Genomic DNA, 20,099 nt, shown 5'->3' with positions numbered 1-20,099 from the left:
ACCGGAACCAGATTAGGGCCTAAAGCCATTCTGCGGTGTTGCGGCCAGCTCAAAAGAAAGCGAGTTGAAGAAAGGAGCTCAGGGGCACTGTAATTCACAAACCTGCAGAGTTATAAATGACAGCTATCGTCCAAAAATAGACTGAAGTAAGGCTGCCAAGAGGACTTGAAAGCGGGGCAGAATTGCAGGAAACCGATTTCAGGAGGTAGACTGGAATTGCATTGAAAGCATAGGAAAAGAGGCAGAACGTCCACAATGATGCACTTGGCCAAAAAGGGCGTATGCGTTTTTTCCTGAATATATTCAGGAAAAAACGCATACGCCCTTTTTGGCCAACCAAGCAAGCTTGCAATGGAAATCTGCACTACAATGAAGTCTCACTTCCCCCCGGTCAAAAGGGCCATCTGAAAAAAGTGTAAAATCCAGAAAGGCAGGACAGGCCATGGAGAACTGGGAGCCTTGTTATGCTGATGGGCGGGATGTAAATTGCCAACAACCACTCGGGAGAAGTGTATGGTGTTTCCTGAAACATCTAAAAAACAAAGCAACAGAGCCTAGGGCACTTCCACTTATGGTCCTATAGCTTAGGGAATTTAAAATCAAAAAGACACAGCCACCCCAAAGTTTTGAACGGCTCTGTTTACAAGAACCTCGTTTACAGTACAAGTTCAACAACGCAGAAAGTGAAAAATGGATAAAAAAGTTGTGGTATTTACTTACAAAGCAATATTACTCAGCAATGAAATCTGTGTCATCAGGCCCTTAGCAGCACAATGAGTGGATTCAGGTATGATGATTCTAACTGAAGTAAGTCACACAGAAAAAGAAACATCATAAGATATCAGTAATACACGGAATGTAAACTTGGCTACACAGGAACTGAATTACAGAACAGAACAGGGTCTCAAATTTAGAAAACCAACTTATGCTTGCTTAAGGGTAAAGGTGAGTTGGGGTGCTGCATAAAACCAGAGATTGAAATGAGCACAGATAAAGTTCCTTAAGTCAAATATGGAATAGACAAGAGCTACTCCTTGCTCAACGAAATGGACTCAACACCGCATATTAAACGCCTAAGAATGTACCTGACTAGTAAGTATCTTAAAACCTATGGATTGCTATGTCTCCGAAAGAGAATCAAGCATGTGTACAGGGGCATGAACGCAGCAGTGATAGGATTGGAGAGGTTCGGTGAGCAAATGAAGACCCTTTGAAGTCATATTGCATGGTACCCATTACACGGGTCTCAACTCTCCAGGTTTAAGGTATTCTTCCTTCAGCTAAAACATGCATGTGGAACCCCGCGTATGATCAACCGTGTGAACGGGAGACGTGTTCAAATATGTCTCAGGTTTCCTCCCCTGGTACTCGGGTGCAACATTCCAGACCCTTTACTAACACTCTCCCGACTTGGAGAGTCAGCGCCTTTAACCTCCTGTTTGGCCCAGTTTGCAATTTCTGCGGAAGATGAACAGGAATAGCGAGAACCAATGAGAGACTAGCTGGAGGTGTCTGGACGGGCAAATTTAACTCTCATTTCCCACCAGGAAGAGGAAATAACCAAAGGCTCAGCGTGCCGTGCCGGAACCAGATTAGGGCCTGAAGCCATCCTGCGGTGTCGCGGCCAGGTCACAAGAAAGCGAGTTGAAGAAAGGAGCTCAGGGTCTCTGTAATTCACAAACCTGCATAGTTATAAATGACAGCTATCGTCCAAAAATATACTGAAGTAAGGCTGCCAAGAGGACTTGAAAGCGGGGCAGAATTGCAGGATACCGATTTCAGGAGGTAGACTGGAATTGCATTGAAAGCATAGGAAAAGAGGCAGAACGTCCACAATGATGCACTGTGCCAAAAGGGCGTATGCGTTTTTTCCTGAATATATTCAGGAAAAAACGCATACGCCCTTTTTGGCCAACCAAGCAAGCTTGCAAAGGAAATCTGCACTACAATGAAGTCTCACTTCCCCCCGGTCAAAAGAGCCATCTGAAAAAAGTGTAAAACCCAGAAAGGCAGGACAGGCCATGGAGAACTGGGAGCCTTGTTATGCTGATGGGCGGGATGTAAATTGCCAACAGACACTCGGGAGATGTGTATGGTGTTTCCTGAAACATCTAAAAAACAAAGCAACAGAGCCTAGGGCACTTCCGCTTATGGTCCTATAGCTTAGGGAAATTAATATCAAAAAGACACAGCAACCCCAAAATTTGGGATGGCTCTTTTTACAGAAATCTCTTCTACGGCACAAGTTAAATATCCCAGAGAGCAAATAATGGATAAAGAAGTTGCGATACTTATGTACAACAGAATACCACTCAGCAATGAAATCTATGTCACCAGGCCCGTACCAGCATAATGAGTGCATTGAGGCACGATGATTCTAAGTGAAATAAGTCACACAGAAAAAGAAACATCATAAGGTATCACTAATACACGGAATGTGAACTTGGCTACACATGAACTGAATTACAAAACAGAACAGGGTCTCAAGTTTAGAAAACCAACTTATGCCTGCTTAAGGGGGAAGGTGAGTTGGGGTGCTGCATAAAAGCAGAGTTTGAAATTAGCACAGATACCGTTCCATAAGCCAAATATGTAATAGACAAGAGCTACCCCTTGCTCAACGAAATGGATTCAACAATGAGGTATCACCTCACACCTGGTAGAATAGGCATCATTGAAAATCTACAAACAAAAAATGCTGGAAATGGTGTGGAGAAAAGGAACCCTCTTCCACTATTGTTGGGAATATAAATTGATACAGTCATTATGGAGAACAATATGGAATTTCTTAAGAAACTAACAATAGAATTACCATATGATACAGCAATCCCAGTACTGGACATATACCCAGACAAAACCATAAATCAAAATGAGTCATTCACCGCAATGTTCATTGCATCACTATTTACAATATCGAGGTAATGGAAGCAACCTAAATGCCCACAGACAGACGAATGCATAAAGCTGTGGTACATATATAAAATGGAATATTACTAAGCCATGAAAAGGAATGAAATTGGGTCATTTGTAGAGACGTCGATGGATCTAGAGACTGTCATACAGAGTGAAGTAAGTCAGAAAGAGAAAAACAAATCTTGTATATTCATGCATATATGTGGAACCTAGAAAAACTGTACAGATTAACCATTTTGCAAGGCATAAATAGAGCAACAGATGTAGACAACAAACGTATGGACAACAAGGGGGGAAAGCTGTTGGGGGGGTGGTGGTGGGAGGAGTTGAGAGACTGGGATTGGCATGTATACATTTATATGTATAAAATAGATAACCAATAAGAACCTGCTGTATAAAAATATAAAATAAAATTCAAAATTAAAAAGAAATAAAATTTAAAAAATAAAACAGAAAAAACAATTATTCCCTGCACATACATGTATTTATATGAATAAATTATTTCCATGCTTATATCTGTAAATACAAAAAAGAGGAATAAAATCTACCTTGAACCAAAAACGAAAAAGAGAAAAAAAACACAGAACCCACCAGTTCCACAGAGGAAAACCGTATCAGGGCACTTGCTCCAGTTGTAAACAATTCTGAAGTTGGTCAGTGGTGGGGAATCGTCTCCCATTCAGCCAGCAGCCCCCACGCAACAAGCGTCCTCATTGCAAAGCTGGGGCACCGTGCCGAGGCATCTGTGAGTAAACGTGAGCTGAGCCCCAGGCCAGTTGCTGCTGAACTATTCCCACCCGTCCCAGGTAAAACACCTGAATATATACAAGGACTTGAAAGCCTAGAGGAAGGGCCATAGAGCCACACGAGTGACAGCATGCCGGCCGACTTGGTGCCTGCAGGCCAGCCAGGATGGTCCTGGCCCTGGGTGCTCTTCTGGAAGATTTCCATTTCCCTGCCTGAGATACCCGTCCTGTCCCTGCCCCCACTGCTTTTTTCCTTCCTCACCTCTGCCCAGGGAGAAATTCCAGCAGCAGGTATGGGTGACACATCCTCTTCTTTAGCAGGTGGCAGCCTGGCAACTGCTGCAGAAAGTCCAGCAGAGCCCCACTCACACTGGGCCACCCACAAAGCCGTGGCCTCTCACTCCCTCCCACCAGCCCAGCCCCGAGACTGCTGACAGGGCAGAGAAAATGGCGTCAGGCATGGCTGCAGGGGCTCTTGCTGCCTGGAGTGGTATTTATATTGATCTCAACCCAGGCACACCTGGGGAGGGCTGGCCGGCACGGTAAGGCTGCCCAGGTCAGCCAATCATCACCCCTCAGGGGCTCACAGTTGCAGAAAATGGAACTTGCTGAACCGGCCAGGTCCAAGGAACAGGTGTGGGCTCCTGAGAGTCAGGATAGACAAGGGGCTGCAGCTTTGGCTTGTTTTCTAATCATTTTATCTGGCCCATGAGTGGGAGACAACTTCAAGAAAACCCTCTCCTAATGAGAGGAACCCAGGAGTCAGGCAGAGGAGGAGTGGGTGGTGGTTGGAGACAGAGGCCTGGTGCCCCGGGTGCAGTGGAAGTCTCTGGAAGACCAGGTGGAGGGAGGCCTCACGGAGTGATGCCCAGGGTCACAGACCTGTCGCAGCTGCTGTTTGTTAGTTCAAGTCCTGCTCTGAGGTGCTCTGTGTCAGCTCTGAGCGACAGGTGAGCTGGGGGTGCTCTGCAATGAGGGCTATGTGCACAGTTCCTGTGTGCCCAGCCCTGCCACGGTACCTGCAAGGGTAGCTCTGTATCCTGGGAGGGGCCTGACCACGAGAGCCCCGTGGGCTGGGGTGGGGGTGGGGTACCTGCCCAGGTGAGCTCCATATTCTGGGATTGGTCTGACCACGAGAGCCCCATGGGCCACTGGGGACCTGGTAAAGGATGTCAGGACAGTCAGTGAAGCCACCGAGGATATACCTCCAGTTGCTCCTAATTCCTACACCCTGCTGGTCATTCTACCAACCACCAGGACATGGTATTCTGTATTAGTCTTCAATGATGCCTTCTTTTGTATTCCATTAGTCCCAGAGTCACAAGAAATTTTGGCTTGTGAGTGGCAGGACTCAACATACAACTAAAACAATACTTCCGGGCCGTCTGGCCCCAAGGGTGCAAAAATTCCCACACCATCTTTGGGGAAAGCTTAGCTAAAGACCTAAAAGTTCTACCTCTGGAAAAGGAAACCCTCCTTCAATATGCAGACGACATTCTGATCACCAGCCCTACTAAGGAGGCCTCTGAACTACCAAGCCAATAAAGGATAGAAGTTGTCCAAGAAAAAGCTCAAATATCACAGACTGCGGTGACCTGCCTGGGCTTCATTCTCACAGAAGGTCAGAGAAGCCCATCCCAGGAAAGGGAAGAAACCATTTTCAGCCTTACCCCTTTCTAAAACTAGAAGACAGCTTAGGGGTTCCTGGGGAGGCCAGGGTTTGCTGCTTCTGGATCCCTAACTACAGTCTACTAGCTGGGCCTCTATATGAAACACTGAAAGGAAAAGATGATGATCCTTTTGAATAGAATCCAGAAGTGGCCTTTCAAGAATGGAAAGAGCAGTCAATTCAGACCCTTGCCCTGGAACTCCCTAATTTAGCTAAACTCTTTGACCTTTACATTCCCGGTGAAAGGTGAATCGCCATTGGAGAATTAGTGCAAAAACTGGGACCACTTGAAATGGAACAATGCAAGAATGCCATCCAGGTAGGATAAACTACGGTCACTAAGGGGCTTGGCCCACTGCCACATCTGGCCAAGATACTGGCGGTATCTAAAAACCTGGAAATCAGCAGCCCAAAAGGCCACCTCCCTCCTAAGGGAAAAGGACCCCACGTGGTGATCCTAACCACCAACCATGCCCTGAAGTTGCAGGGTTCGCTCCGTGGGCACACCGACCTCGAGTGAGGAGGCCCTCCAACTCCAACATCCAGAGAGATAACCGGGGGCAACAGGGCACCATGACGACTCGTGTGAACATCACTTGACCTGGAGTTTCTCTCATAAAACAACAAGAGTGTGTCCCAAAAGAGTAGACTACTGCTTGCAGGACTTACTGCACCCAGAGGGGAGCTAATAATCTTGGCGGGGGAACAGTATACCACACTGTCACCATAGAAAAGCCTACAGACACCGTGATGATGGTGGCCAATAAGACCGGCTGGACTCCTGTTTACTTCAAAAGGCTGTTGACTCAGTAGCCATCATGGTCCTTGATCACCACTGACCCTGGACTGTCTGGGAGTTGAGCGGGCAGGGCTCTGACACCTGGTGCTGTTTGTACGTTAATTCAGGGGCCTAACTGAAGAAAGCGCAGACTACTGGTCAGAGCATCTAGGCTGGCAGAGACGGTCAGCCTAAGGTGGCCGAACAAATGTGGGGCGGGGTGAAACCGGCCCCCACAGCGTCTCTGCACATCTCTTTCCTGGACCCTTAAAGGTCATTAGAATCTATAACACTTCCAATGCTGGTGCTCAGGTGGACGAGCAGGGAGGCAGGGGTCCTGGGGACAATCAACGTCACCGGGAGGCTGCTGGGGAGAAGCTCTGACCCTCGCCCCAGGGTATGAGGGCTCCCAACTCAGCACTCAGCAGTTACAGAAGAAGGGTCTGCACCCTCAGCACTCCAAGAATGAGGAACGGGACAAAAGGCAGAGGAGGGGTTTGTCCCCAGCAAAGCCCATTAAAAATCCCTGGGAGATAAAAATAGAATCTGGGCAATAAAGTCAAGTCTAACCTTTTTTATCCTTTGTGCTTTGTCTAATTTCACGTGCTCCTAGGGTCCCGCATGCAGAGGTTCCACACCCGGCACTTCAGACCAGATTTCCTAGTGCAGAATGGCTGGGTCGACACCTCAGCTCCTGGGGCCCAGTGCAGACTCCACGATATAGAGCCTGAGCTACAGCCAACCCAGCCCTCGAGAGCTCCGCCGCCTCCCTCCCTCCCACTGACTCTGACAGGATCTCTACACAGCAGCCCAGCCCACAGCCCACGGGGTAGTGCATGCTCTCACCTCTCCATTCTCTGATCAAAATATAAAGTTTCCTTTGCTTGTGAACCAAACTCAGTCTCGATCTGTTGGCCCCAATGACACTGGGCAGGGGGACACTTGTTGGGGTCCACTCTGGAGGATCAGTAACAGAAATTGAGACTATTGTAACCTCAATGAACAGATGTGTGAGCCAAACTGTAGTTAACATAGAACAGTGTATAAGGCTCGGGTAAAATAAGATGTTTTTAACACTTCCATTTGATATTTCCATCACTTTTTATAAGCAAGTTCAGTGAAAAGGTTTGTCTTATTTGTCAGGTCAATATTAGAGAAACGAAGTGATTTCTTTCCAAGGATGTACAGCTAATAATCTTGGTTAAACCTTCAATCTTGTTTTAAATGCTTTTCCATTGAAAATGATACCTCTCTTTCAGCTCCCCCATTTCTGAGAAGTATAAAATCTTATAATTTATTATTACCAAAGGGGAAAGGTGGGAGGAGGGATAAATTAACAGTTTGGAATTAACACATACACACTGCTATGTATAAAATAGATCATCAACAAGGAACTACTGTATAGCACAGGGAACTACACTCAACATTTTGCAATAACCTATAAGGGGAAATAATCTGAAAAAGAATAGATATTTTTATTGACATCATCTATCAATGACAGTTAAAGTGTAGCCTAAGGGAAGCTGGTGGTGAGTGCTTCTGACCCTGAAGACTTCAATCATCTAAAGTTTGGACTCTGCCTACTTCCCAAGGCCCTTAATGAACATATGTGTAGCCGTAGCTTAAAAACTTCCCCAGTTTGGGTTTCGGGGAGACACTGATTTTGAAAAAGCCCTGGTGTTCTCCTTACATGAATGGGACTCTTCCTACTGCTAAAACATGTCTGTCACACCCAGAGGATGGTATACCGTCTGATCGGGAAGAGTTTGGAAAAGGCATCTCATCTCCTCATCTCCTGGTGCTCGGGTTCACCCCTCCAGCGTCTTTACTAACAGTCTCCCCACTTGGAGATGTCAGCACTGTCAACATCCTGTTGCGTACAGTTTGGAATTTGTCCAGAGGATGAAGCGGAAGGATGAGGAACAATGAGAGACAAGTCCTAGGTGTTCAGACAGGCACATGTCACTCTAATTTCCAATCAGGAAGACGGATTGACCAAAGGCTAGGGTTGCCCATGGAAACAGTATAGGGCTTGAGGAAATCCCGCTGCTTTGTGGCCAGTTCCCATAAACACGAGTTGAACAATGGAACTCAGGGGCAGTAAAATTCACAAAACTGCAGAGTTGAAAATATCCATCACTGAAAAATGTCTTGAGGAAAGTCAGAGAAAAGGACTTGTAAGCAAGGGAGAGTGGCAGGAAAGGGATTTGAGGAGGTAGAAAGGACTCGCCATTAAGCACAAGAAAAGGAGCTGAACATTGCCAACATTGCAGTTGGCCAAAAAGGGTGTATGCGTTCTTTTCTGTATATATTCAAGAAAAGGGCATACACTTTTTTAGCCAACCAAACAGGTGGGCACTGGAAGTCAATACTACAAAAGATATCACTTCGCATCAGTCAGAAGAGCCATCCTCATAAAGCGTAAACAACAGAAATGCAGGACAGGGCAACGAGAAGAGGGAGCCCTGTGAGACTTATAGTGGAAATGTATATTGCCAACGGCCATTCTGGAGAAGTGTATTGTGTTTACTAAAGCATCTAAAAAATGAGCTACAGAGCATAGGGCACTTGCACTCATGGGCGTATATCTTGGGAAAAACAAAAATCGAGAGGACACAGGCACCCCAATGTTTACCCCCTCTCTGTTTAAAAGATCCTCGACTAGGATATAACTTAAATGTCTCTGGAGGGAAAAAATGGATAGAGATGTGGTACTTAGGTAGAGTGGAATATTATTCAGCCTGGAAATCAATGAAATATGGCCAGTTGTAACGACTCCGGAGGAGTTACGTATGATCATTCTAAGTGACAGAATTCAAAAAGAAAAAGACACATATCATAAGATATCACTTAAAGGTGGAATCCAAAATGGCTACACATGAAATAAATTACAAAACAAAAACATAGTCAAATATGTAGAAAACACGCATAAGGCTGCTAAACGGGAAAGGTGGGGAGGGGTGAGGCATCATCCAGGAGGTTGAAATTAGCAAAGATACCATTCCAAATACCAAACTGATAATCAACAAGGCCTACACGGTAGCTAAAAGAACTGCACTCAGCACACTCAAGTCACCGGAAAAGAATATATACGACTGGTAAGAATCTGAAAAAGAATTTATTGATGTCTCTCTGTACGTGAATCAAGTGGATGTACAGCAGCAAGAAACAGAGCTTTGAAAATCAGCTGTAACCAATATAGTAATAAATTGAAAAAAATAAACGACAGAGAGACAGAGAAAACCTCTTACAACTTTTCCTCAGGGACGGTGATGCAACATGGATTGAACACATCTAGACCCACAGCAGGATGAGACATAAGGCTGGAAACTGTTTGCACTAAGAGAAATGTGAGGTTGGGTGAGGAAATGCACACCCTTTAAAGTAATACTACCTGGTACCCATTCAATGGGTCCCAAATCTGCAGGTTCAAGGGATCTTCCTACAGCTAAAACATGCATGGAAAACCCAGAGGACTGTACACCATGTGATCGGGAGATGTGTCTAAAATGCACCTCATTTATCCTCTCCTGGTGCTCCTGTTCACCATTCCAGCCACGCTACTTAGAATCTCCCCACTTGGAGAATCAGCACATTTAAACTTCTGTTTCACACATTTTGCAAATTGTGAGGAGGATGAACGGGAAGAGGGGGAACCAATGAGAGAAGAGTTGTAGGGGTTTGGACGGGCACATATCACTCTAATTTCCCATTAAGAATAAGAATTAAAGAAAGGCTCAGCCTGCCTCGCCGGAGCCAAAATAGGGCCTGAAGCAATCCTGTGGGTTTGAGGCCAGCTCACAAAAGAGCAACTTAAAAAATGGAGCTCAGGGTCACTGCAATTCACAAACCTGCAGAGTTATAAATGAAAACTAACGTCCAAAAATATGTTGAGGTAAGGCAAAGAAGAGGATCTGAATGCAAGACAGAATTGCAAGAAACAGATTTCAAGAGATAGATTGGACTCGTCTTTAACGCACATGAAAAGCGGCAGAATTTCGACAATGATGCAGTTGGCCCAAAAGGGCGTATGCGTTTTTTCCTGATTATATCCAGGAAAAAACGCATACGCACTTTATGGGCAACGAAGCAAGCAAGCAATGCAAATGTGCACAACAAAGAAGTCTCACTTCCCACCGGTCAAAAGGGCCATCCTAAAAAATTGTAAAAACCAGAAATGCAGGACAGGCCATGGAGAACAGGGAGCCTTTATACGCTGATGGGCAGTGTGTGAACTGCCGAGAGCCACTCTGGAGAAGTGTATGGTGGTTCCTAAATCATCTAAAAAACAGAGCTACAGAGCATAGGACACTTCCAATCATGGGAGTATATCTAGGGAAGTCTAAAAATCAACAAGACACAAGCACACCACAGTTTAGGGCTACTCTGTTTACAAGAACCTCAACTTCAGTACACCTTAAATATCCCAGGAAAGAGAACAATGGATAAAGAAGATGTGGTACTTATGTACAATGGAATATCTCTTCACCATGAAATCAATGTAATAAGGCTAGTAGAAGGATAAAGAGTGGATTTAGGTCCGATAATACTACTTGAAATAAGTCAAACAGAAAAAGAAACATATCATAAGATATCACTTATAGAGGGAGGGTAAATATGGCTGCACAAGAAATGAATTACAGAACAGAACAGTGTCTCACATTTAGAAAACACACTTATGTCAGCTTAAGGGGAAAGGAGAGGTGGGGTGATGCATAAAACCAGAGTTTGAAATTAGCACAGATACCGTTCAATAAACCAAATAGGTATTAGACAAGATCTACACCTTGCTCAATGAACAGGCCTCAACACACCCTATACACCGCAGAGAAATATATCTGAGGAATAAGAATCTTAAAACCCATGTATTGATATATCTCCATAAGGGAATCAAGTGTGTGCAGAGCGGCACAAACACAGCAGTGAAAAGGAGCTAAACCCCATTATAGAAATAAATTTTAAAAACAAAACGCTGAAACAATGAAAGAGAGAAAAATTCTTACAAAATTCGCTCAGGGGCTGTGATGCAACCTGGATTGACCACATATAAACCCACAGCTGGATAAGACATAAGGCTGGACACTTGGGGCTGACAGGATTGGTGAGCTTTGGTGAGCAACTGCCGAAAGTTTAATGCAATACTTCATGCTACTCAGTCCAAGGGTCCCAACACTCCAGGTTGAAGGGAATCTTCCTACAGCTAAACCATGCTTGGGAAACCCAGCTACTGGTATACCATATGATCGGGAAAGGTTTCTAAAACGCACCTCATTTTTCCTCTCCTGGGGCTCCGGATCGACATTCCAGCCACTTTACTAACAACATCCCCACATGGAGTCAATGCCTTTAAGTTCTGGTATCGCACAGTCTGCAGTTAGTGCAGAGGATGAATGGGAATAGGGGGAACCAGTGAGAAACTAGCTGTAGCGGTTTCAATGGGCACATGTCACTCTAATATCACATCAGTAAGAAGAATTAACCAAAGGCACAGCAGGTGCCCCAGAAGAAAAATAGGGCTTCAAGGAATCCTGTGGTTATGGGGCAATACCACAAAAATAAGAGCTAAAAAATGGAGCTAAGGGCCACTGCAATTCAAAAACCTGCAGAGTTATAAAGGCCAACTATTTTTAAAAAATATATTGAGGTAAGGCTATGAAGAGGCATTGAAAGCAAGGCAGAATTGCAGGAAACCGATTTCAGGAGGTAGACTGGAATTGCATTGAAAGCATATGAAGAGTCAGAAACTCGACAATGATGCACTTGGCCAAAAAGGGCGTAGGTGTTTTTTCCTGAATATATTCAGGAAAAAACGCATACGCACTTTTTGGCCAACCAAGCAAGCTTGCAAAGGAAATCTGCACTACAATGAAGTCTCATTTCCACCTGGTCAAAAGGGCCATCTGAAAAAAGTGTAAAATCCATAAAGGCACGACAGGCCATGGAGAACTGGGAGCCTTCTTATGCTGATGGGCGGGATGTAAATTGCCAACAGCCACTCTGGAGAAGTGTATGGTGTTTCCTGAAACATCTAAAAAACAAAGCAACAGAACCTAGGGCACTTCCACTTATGGTCCTATAGCTTAGGGAAATTAAAATCAAAAAGACACAGCCACCCCAAAGTTTGGGACGGCTCTGTTTACAAGAACCTCGTTTACAGTACAAGTTCAATATCGCAGAAAGTGAAAAATGGATAAAGAACTTGTGGTACTTACGTACAATGCAATATCACTCAGCAATGAAATCTATGTCATCAGGCCCGTAGCAGCATAATGAGTGCATTCAGGTATGATGATTCGAAATGAAATAAGTCACACAGAAAAGAAACATCATAAGGTATCACTAATACACAGAATGTGAACTTGGCTACACATGAACTGAATTACAAAACAGAACAGTGTCTCAAGTTTAGAAAACCAACTTATGCTTGCTTAAGGGGAAGGTGAGTTGGGGTGCTGCATAAAACCAGAGATTGAAATGAGCACAGATAAAGTTCCTTAAGCCAAATATGGAATAGACAAGAGCTACTCCTTGCTCAACGAAATGGACTCAACACCCCATATTAAACGCCTAAGAATGTACCTGACTAGTAAGTATCTTAAAACCTATGGATTGTTATGTCTCCGAAAGAGAATCAAGCATGTGTACAGGGGCATAAACGCAGCAGTGATAGGATTGGAGAGGTTCGGTGAGCAAATGAAGACCCTTTGAAGTCATATTGCATGGTACCCATTACACGGGTCTCAACTCTCCAGGTTTAAGGTATTCTTCCTTCAGCTAAAACATGCATGGGGAACCCAGAGTATGATCAACCGTGTGAACGGGAGACGTGTTCAAATATGTCTCAGTTTTCCTCCCCTGGTACTCGGGTGCAACATTCCAGACGCTTTACTAACACTCTCCCCACTTGGAGAGTCAGCACCTTTAACCTCCTGTTTGGCCCCGTTTGCAATTTCTGCGGAAGATGAACAGGAATAGGGAGAACCAATGAGAGACTAGCTGGAGGTGTCTGGACGGGCAAATTTAACTCTCATTTCCCACCAGAAAGTGGAAATAACCAAAGGCTCAGCATGCCGTGCCGGAACCAGATTAGGGCCTGAAGCCATCCAGCGGTGTTGCAGCCAGCTCACAAGAAAACGAGTTGAAGAAAGGAGCTCAGGGGCACTGTAACTCACAAACCTGCAGAGTTATAAATGACAGCTATCGTCCGAAAATAGACTGAAGTAAGGCTGCCAAGAGGACTTGAAAGCGGGGCAGAATTGCAGGAAACCGATTTCAGGAGGTAGACTGGAATTGCATTGAAAGCATAGGAAAAGAGGCAGAACGTCCACAATGATGCACTTGGCCAAAAAGGGCGTATGCGTTTCTTCCTGAATATATTCAGGAAAAAACGCATACGTCCTTTTTGGCCAACCAAGCAAGCTTGCAAAGGAAATCTGCACTACAATGAAGTCTCACTTCCCCCCGGTCAAAAGGGCCATCTGAAAAAAGTGTAAAATCCAGAAAGGCAGGACAGGCCATGGAGAACTGGGAGCCTTGTTATGCTGATGGGCGGGATGTAAATTGCCAACAGACACTCGGGAGAAGTGTATGGTGTTTCCTGAAACATCGAAAAAACAAAGCAACAGAGCCTAGGGCACTTCCACTTATGGTCCTATAGCTTAGGGAAATTAAAATCAAAAAGACACAGCCACCCCAAAGTTTGGGACGGCTCTGTTTACAAGAACCTCGTTTACAGTACAAGTTCAACATCGCAGAAAGTGAAAAATGGATAAAGAAGTTGTGGTATTTACTTACAAAGCAATATCACTCAGCAATGAAATCTATGTCATCAGGCCCTTAGCAGCACAATGAGTGGATTCAGGTATGATGATTCTAACTGAAATAAGTCACACAGAAAAAGAAACATCATAAGATATCAGTAATACACGGAATGTAAACTTGGCTACACAGGAACTGAATTACAGAACAGAACAGGGTCTCAAATTTAGAAAACCAACTTATGCTTGCTTAAGGGGAAAGGTGAGTTGGGGTGCTGCATAAAACCAGAGATTGAAATGAGCACAGATAAAGTTCCTTAAGCCAAATATGGAATAGACAAGAGCTAGTCCTTGCTCAACGAAATGGACTCAACACCGCATATTAAACGCCTAAGAATGTACCTGACTAGTAAGTATCTTAAAACCTATGGATTGCTATGTCTCCGAAAGAGAATCAAGCATGTGTACAGGGGCATAAACGCAGCAGTGATTGGACTGGAGAGGTTCGTGAGCAAATGAAGACCCTTTGAAGTCATATTGCATGGTACCCATTTCACGGGTTTCAACTACCCAGGTTTAAGGTATTCTTCCTTCAGCTAAAACATGCATGTGGAACCTAGAATATGATCAACCATGTGATCGGGAGGCGTGTTCAAATATGTCTCAGTTTTCGGACCCTGGTACTCGGGTGCAACATTCCAGACGCTTACTAACACTCTCCCCACTTGGAGAGTCAGTCCCTTTAACCTCCTGTTTGGCCCAGTTTGCAATTTCTGCGGAAGATGAACAGGAATAGCGAGAATCAATGAGAGACTACCTGGAGGTGTCTGGATGGGCAAATTTAACTCTCATTTCCCACCAGGAAGAGGAATTAACCAAAGGCTCAGCGTGCCGTGCCAGAACCAGATTAGGGCCTGAAGACATCCTGCGGTGTTGCGGCCAGGTCACAAGAAAGCGAGTTGAAGAAAGGAGCTCAGGGGCACTGTAATTCACAAACCTGCAGAGTTATAAATGACAGCTATCGTCCAAAAATAGACTGAAGTAAGGCTGCCAAGAGGACTTGAAAGCGGGGCAGAATTGCAGGAAACCGATTTCAGGAGGTAGACTGGAATTGCATTGAAAGCATAGGAAAAGAGGCAGAACGTCCACAATGATGCACTTGGCCAAAAAGGGCGTATGCGTTTTTTCCTGAATATATTCAGGAAAAAACGCATACGCCCTTTTTGGCCAACCAAGCAAACTTGCAAAGGAAATCTGCACTACAATGAAGTCTCACTTCTCCCCGGTTAAAAGGGGCATCTGAAAAAAGTGTAAAATCCAGAAAGGCAGGACAGGCCATGGAGAACTGGGAGCCTTGTTATGCTGATGGGCGGGATGTAAATTGCCAACAGACACTCAGGAGAAGTGTATGGTGTTTCCTGAAACATCTAAGAAACAAAGCAACAGAGCCTAGGGCACTTCCACTTATGGTCCTATAGCTTAGGGAAATTAAAATCAAAAAGACCCAGCCACCCCAAAGTTTGGGACGCCTCCGTTTACAAGAACCTCGTTTACCGTACAAGTTCAATATCACAGAAAGTGAAAAATGGATAAAGAACTTGTGGTACTTACGTACAATGCAGGATCACTCAGCAATGAAATCTATGTCATCAGGCCCGTAGCAGCATCATGAGTGGATTCAGGTATGATGATTCTAACTGAAATAAGTCACACAGAAAAAGAAACATCATAAGATATCAGTAATACACGGAATGTAAACTTGGCTACACAGGAACTGCATTCCAAAACAGAACAGGGTCTCAAATTTAGAAAACCAACTTATGCTTGCTTAAGGGGAAAGGTGAGTTGGGGTGCTGCATAAAACCAGAGATTGAAATGAGCACAGATAAAGTTCCTTAAGCCAAATATGGAATAGACAAGAGCTACTCCTTGCTCAACGAAATGGACTCAACACCCCATATTAAACGCCAAAGAATGTACCTGACTAGTAAGTATCTTAAAACCTATGGATTGCTATGTCTCCGAAAGAGAATCAAGCATGTGTACAGGGGCATAAACGCAGCAGTGATAGGATTGGAGAGGTTCGGTGAGCAAATGAAGACCCTTTGAAGTCATATTGCATGGTACCCATTACACGGGTCTCAACTCTCCAGGTTTAAGGTATTCTTCCTTCAGCTAAAACATGCATGTGGAACCCAGAGTATGATCAACCATGTGAACGGGAGACGTGTTCAAATATGTCTCAGTTTTCCTCCCCTGGTACTCGGGTGCAACATTCCAGACGCTTTACTAACACTCTCCCCACTTGGAGAGTCAGCACCTTTAACCTCCTGTTTGGCCCCGTTTGCAATTTCTGCGGAAGATGAACAGGAATAGCGAGAACCAATGAGAGACTAGCTGGAGGTGTCTGGACGGGCAAATTTAACTCTCATTTCCCACCAGAAAGAGGAAATAACCAAAGGCTCAGCATGCCGTGCCGGAACCAGATTAGGGCCTGAAGCCATCCAGCGGTGTTGCAGCCAGCTCACAAGAAAACGAGTTGAAGAAAGGAGCTCAGGGGCACTGTAACTCACAAACCTGCAGAGTTATAAATGACAGCTATCGTCCGAAAATAGACTGAAGTAAGGCTGCCAAGAGGACTTGAAAGCGGGGCAGAATTGCAGGAAACCGATTTCAGGAGGTAGACTGGAATTGCATTGAAAGCATAGGAAAAGAGGCAGAACGTCCACAATGATGCACTTGGCCAAAAAGGGCGTATGCGTTTTTTCCTGAATATATTCAGGAAAAAACGCATACGTCCTTTTTGGCCAACCAAGCAAGCTTGCAAAGGAAATCTGCACTACAATGAAGTCTCACTTCCCCCCGGTCAAAAGGGCCATCTGAAAAAAGTGTAAAATCCAGAAAGGCAGGACAGGCAATGGAGAACTGGGAGCCTTGTTATGCTGATGGGCGGGATGTAAATTGCCAACAGACACTCGGGAGAAGTGTATGGTGTTTCCTGAAACATCGAAAAAACAAAGCAACAGAGCCTAGGGCACTTCCACTTATGGTCCTATAGCTTAGGGAAATTAAAATCAAAAAGACACAGCCACCCCAAAGTTTGGGACGGCTCTGTTTACAAGAACCTCGTTTACAGTACAAGTTTAACATCGCAGAAAGTGAAAAATGGATAAAGAAGTTGTGGTATTTACTTACAAAGCAATATCACTCAGCAATGAAATCTATGTCATCAGGCCCTTAGCAGCACAATGAGTGGATTCAGGTATGATGATTCTAACTGAAATAAGTCACACAGAAAAAGAAACATCATAAGATATCAGTAATACACGGAATGTAAACTTGGCTACACAGGAACTGAATTACAGAACAGAACAGGGTCTCAAATTTAGAAAACCAACTTATGCTTGCTTAAGGGGAAAGGTGAGTTGGGGTGCTGCATAAAACCAGAGATTGAAATGAGCACAGATAAAGTTCCTTAAGCCAAATATGGAATAGACAAGAGCTACTCCTTGCTCAACGAAATGGACTCAACACCGCATATTAAACGCCTAAGAATGTACCTGACTAGTAAGTATCTTAAAACCTATGGATTGCTATGTCTCCGAAAGAGAATCAAGCATGTGTACAGGGGCATAAACGCAGCAGTGATAGGACTGGAGAGGTTCGTGAGCAAATGAAGACCCTTTGAAGTCATATTGCATGGTACCCATTCCACGGGTTTCAACTACCCAGGTTTAAGGTATTCTTCCTTCAGCTAAAACATGCATGTGGAACCTAGAGTATGATCAACCATGTGATCGGGAGGCGTGTTCAAATATGTCTCAGTTTTCGGACCCTGGTACTCGGGTGCAACATTCCAGACGCTTACTAACACTCTCCCCACTTGGAGAGTCAGTCCCTTTAACCTCCTGTTTGGCCCAGTTTGCAATTTCTGCGGAAGATGAACAGGAATAGCGAGAATCAATGAGAGACTACCTGGAGGTGTCTGGATGGGCAAATTTAACTCTCATTTCCCACCAGGAAGAGGAATTAACCAAAGGCTCAGCGTGCCGTGCCAGAACCAGATTAGGGCCTGAAGACATCCTGCGGTGTTGCGGCCAGGTCACAAGAAAGCGAGTTGAAGAAAGGAGCTCAGGGGCACTGTAATTCACAAACCTGCAGAGTTATAAATGACAGCTATCGTCCAAAAATAGACTGAAGTAAGGCTGCCAAGAGGACTTGAAAGCGGGGCAGAATTGCAGGAAACCGATTTCAGGAGGTAGACTGGAATTGCATTGAAAGCATAGGAAAAGAGGCAGAACGTCCACAATGATGCACTTGGCCAAAAAGGGCGTATGCGTTTTTTCCTGAATATATTCAGGAAAAAACGCATACGCCCTTTTGGCCAACCAAGCAAACTTGCAAAGGAAATCTGCACTACAATGAAGTCTCACTTCTCCCCGGTTAAAAGGGGCATCTGAAAAAAGTGTAAAATCCAGAAAGGCAGGACAGGCCATGGAGAACTGGGAGCCTTGTTATGCTGATGGGCGGGATGTAAATTGCCAACAGACACTCAGGAGAAGTGTATGGTGTTTCCTGAAACATCTAAGAAACAAAGCAACAGAGCCTAGGGCACTTCCACTTATGGTCCTATAGCTTAGGGAAATTAAAATCAAAAAGACACAGCCACCCCAAAGTTTGGGACGCCTCCGTTTACAAGAACCTCGTTTACTGTACAAGTTCAATATCACAGAAAGTGAAAAATGGATAAAGAACTTGTGGTACTTACGTACAATGCAGTATCACTCAGCAATGAAATCTATGTCATCAGGCCCGTAGCAGCATCATGAGTGGATTCAGGTACGATGATTCTAACTGAAATAAGTCACACAGAAAAAGAAACATCATAAGATATCAGTAATACACGGAATGTAAACTTGGCTACACAGGAACTGCATTCCAAAACAGAACAGGGTCTCAAATTTAGAAAACCAACTTATGCTTGCTTAAGGGGAAAGGTGAGTTGGGGTGCTGCATAAAACCAGAGATTGAAATGAGCACAGATAAAGTTCCGTAAGCCAAATATGGAATAGACAAGAGCTACTCCTTGCTCAACGAAATGGACTCAACACCCCATATTAAACGCCAAAGAATGTACCTGACTAGTAAGTATCTTAAAACCTATGGATTGCTATGTCTCCGAAAGAGAATCAAGCATGTGTACAGGGGCATAAACGCAGCAGTGATAGGATTGGAGAGGTTCGGTGAGCAAATGAAGACCCTTTGAAGTCATATTGCATGGTACCCATTACACGGGTCTCAACTCTCCAGGTTTAAGGTATTCTTCCTTCAGCTAAAACATGCATGTGGAACCCAGAGTATGATCAACCGTGTGAACGGGAGACGTGTTCAAATATGTCTCAGTTTTCCTCCCCTGGTACTCGGGTGCAACATTCCAGACGCTTTACTAACACTCTCCCCACTTGGAGAGTCAGCACCTTTAACCTCCTGTTTGGCCCCGTTTGCAATTTCTGCGGAAGATGAACAGGAATAGGGAGAACCAATGAGAGACTAGCTGGAGGTGTCTGGACGGGCAAATTTAACTCTCATTTCCCACCAGAAAGAGGAAATAACCAAAGGCTCAGCATGCCGTGCCGGAACCAGATTAGGGCCTGAAGCCATCCAGCGGTGTTGCAGCCAGCTCACAAGAAAACGAGTTGAAGAAAGGAGCTCAGGGGCACTGTAACTCACAAACCTGCAGAGTTATAAATGACAGCTATCGTCTAAAAATAGACTGAAGTAAGGCTGCCAAGAGGACTTGAAAGCGGGGCAGAATTGCAGGAAACCGATTTCAGGAGGTAGACTGGAATTGCATTGAAAGCATAGGAAAAGAGGCAGAACGTCCACAATGATGCACTTGGCCAAAAAGGGCGTATGCGTTTTTTCCTGAATATATTCAGGAAAAAACGCATACGTCCTTTTTGGCCAACCAAGCAAGCTTGCAAAGGAAATCTGCACTACAATGAAGTCTCACTTCCCCCCGGTCAAAAGGGCCATCTGAAAAAAGTGTAAAATCCAGAAAGGCAGGACAGGCCATGGAGAACTGGGAGCCTTGTTATGCTGATGGGCGGGATGTAAATTGCCAACAGACACTGGGGAGAAGTGTATGGTGTTTCCTGAAACATCGAAAAAACAAAGCAACAGAGCCTAGGGCACTTCCACTTATGGTCCTATAGCTTAGGGAGATTAAAATCAAA

At 44.6% G+C, this 20,099-nt stretch overlaps 1 long non-coding RNA gene across 1 annotated transcript in view; it reads right to left on the bottom strand.

Moving 5' to 3' along the window:
- The window catches only part of LOC307181226, a 32,846-nt gene extending 20,482 nt beyond the window's left edge, over positions 1-12,364 (bottom strand). Inside the window, exons 1-3 of the long non-coding RNA XR_013826179.1 lie at positions 12,319-12,364; positions 6,953-7,063; positions 3,505-3,656 (exon numbers count right to left, since the gene is read on the bottom strand). This is a non-coding gene — a long non-coding RNA (uncharacterized lncRNA). The remainder of the gene's footprint in view (positions 1-3,504; positions 3,657-6,952; positions 7,064-12,318) is intronic.
- Positions 12,365-20,099: the final 7,735 nt, after the last annotated feature.

This window comes from Stenella coeruleoalba, assembly GCF_951394435.1.
Source record: "Stenella coeruleoalba genome assembly, contig: scaffold_64, whole genome shotgun sequence".
In the NCBI taxonomy this organism is placed as follows: domain Eukaryota; kingdom Metazoa; phylum Chordata; class Mammalia; order Artiodactyla; family Delphinidae; genus Stenella; species Stenella coeruleoalba.
This window is presented reverse-complemented; position numbering and strand designations above follow the sequence as displayed.